Raw genomic sequence first — 2356 nt, forward strand, 5'->3', positions numbered from 1 at the left:
ACTGGCCTCCAAAGCTTGACATTCTTGTAGCTCATCTTTCCAGTGCAGGACACCTGGATTAGGGAGCCTAATGTGGGGCTCAGAACCCTCACTCCTTGGGGAGAACCTCTGCAGTTGTGATTATCCTCCAGTTTGGGGGTCACTTACCTGGGGGTATGGATCTTGACTATACTGCATCTTTGCCCTTCCTTCCCTTCTCCTTGTGGTTCCTTCTTTATATTGCTATTTTGGAAAATATTTTCTGCTAGTCTTCAGTTGTTCTCATAAATATTTGCTCTCTAAGTAGTTGTGATTTTGGTGTGCCTGTGGGAAGAGGTGAGCTCATGGTCTTCATACTTTACCATCGTGGCCATGCTCCCCAAGGGACACATCTTAATTTTAAACTAGTTTAAGTAGTACTATACAAAGTTAGGAGTTAAAACATTGTATTAGTAATATTGATAAATAACTCTGTTAACCCATAAATGTTATGCATATACTCTTTGCGTTGAGTAAAACTGAGCCTCATGGGTCACAGTCAATGACCATGCAGCCTAATGTTTCAAATCAATGGAGGCATCCATGGTTAACAATAAAGCGTTGATCTTCATTACTTGGTATAATTCTGGTTCAGATCCAACGCTTTGGGGAGTGTATTTTTCCTCTTGAACTACATTAGCTACATCAGGAAATACATGCATGTTAGAATCTACTACTAGTTTCTCAATTTGCTTGCTTCTTTTGTTTGTTTGTTCTCTGCCTATGTCCAAGGTAGTTTTCAAAGACCTGGATGTTTTCTACAACCTGTAGTTACTTTTTCTACTTTGGGCATGCAGATTACTAAAGATTTCCTAGCAGAGTTGCTGTGAGGTTTGAGCTCTTCAGGAAATATAAGCTGATGTGACTTTCCCTTAAGCCTTCCTCTCACATACACTGACTGCGCATTGACATCAATTACCTATAACTATACACAGCAAGATCCAGGATGATCTGGTTCTGTCTTCCATCATATTTCAAGAGAAATCAAGTTTGGGCTCATTTAGTTTTAGGGCTTTTCCAACTTTAGTGATCAAAGTTCTCGGTGGTTTACACTTCTTCTTTGTAATACTTAATTTGTCTTGGTCTTTCCATCATTTTTCCATGTCTAAGAGTTTCCCATCTAAAATCAGGAGTAAACTGAAGAAAGCTTATACCAGAATGCTGTTATTCTTTGCTTTCATCTAATTTATTTTGGTTGGGACCCTTTTTTCATACTTCTAGTGTTCTGATGTTCTTTGTTCACTAAAGAAAACAGGATAGTGGTGACGATATCTGTGTGCCAATGTCTGTCAAAGCCAGGGTTACTTTTCTTCTCATCTATTTTTATGCTGTTCTTAAAGTTTCCTCTGAACCACTTTTCTGTATTTGCCCATTTGAAACAATAAACTTTTCCTCCCCAATTAATGGGTAAATTCTGAAATTCTTGGATTCATTCTGAACTCTCTTTATCATCCCACACTTTAATTGTTAAGGAGTTGCCACCACCAACTTCCAGTAACTTTCAAAGTCAGCATGTGGGTTACCCATGCAAAATAACTCCTTCAGATGGAGACTGTGCTGCAGGGTTTTACTGTTGCTCAGGTCGCCAGTGAAATTTATCAAGTTAATTTTCTTTAGCCCTTCAGATCCTTCCAAATTTTCAATCTTTTCAGCGTTATTTAAAGCAAAATCAAAACATTTAAGTTTCTTGAGGTTGGTAACATTTTAAAATTTTTCTACTGGGATTATTTTAAAGGTAGAAAATTCTGGTACCATTTATCAATATGATCTCTTTCTGTTTATTGCTGATATAAGGAGAGTTCCTCCAGGGGAAAAATTACACAGTTACTGTGTTTGGCATTCTGTCTAATGAAGTATTCTGTTATCCCATCCATAGCACCTTTCTGGTTTTGGGGCCCAGGAAGCCTGCCTGGGATCCCAAGGACTGTCAGTAATAATTCAAACTTCAATCATTAATATATGAATGTTCTGTTTGTGCCACATGCTTGCCAGCACTTTGTATGTCAATATTTTTAAAAACTTTAGTCATTCTGGTGGCTGTGCCAGATGTGTCTGTCACTGTAATTTTAATTTACATTTCCTTTATGACTATTGATGTTGATCTTCTTTCCTATGTCTATTGGAAATCTGAATGTCTTCTTTTGTGAAGTGTTTGCTCAAGTCTCTTAGTCATTTTTCTATGTGTTTTTTATCTTTTTGTCTTACTGATTTATAGAGGTTCTTTACCAATTTGGGGTATGAGCCCATTGTCTATTATATGTGTGGTGAGTGATTTTTCCTACTCTGTTGATTTTAATATGTTATTGTGAAAATTTTCAAACATTTGATGGATAATTTG

The 2356-nt window shown here is 37.1% G+C and overlaps 1 pseudogene; it reads right to left on the reverse strand.

Annotated features, from left to right (window-relative positions):
• Positions 1 to 546: 546 nt before the first annotated feature.
• On the reverse strand, positions 547 to 1892 carry LOC137231111 (dynein axonemal assembly factor 11 pseudogene; annotated as a pseudogene).
• Between the last annotated feature and the right edge of the window lie 464 nt (positions 1893 to 2356).

The sequence above is a fragment of the Pseudorca crassidens genome, chromosome 9 (assembly GCF_039906515.1).
Source record: "Pseudorca crassidens isolate mPseCra1 chromosome 9, mPseCra1.hap1, whole genome shotgun sequence".
NCBI lineage: Eukaryota > Metazoa > Chordata > Mammalia > Artiodactyla > Delphinidae > Pseudorca > Pseudorca crassidens.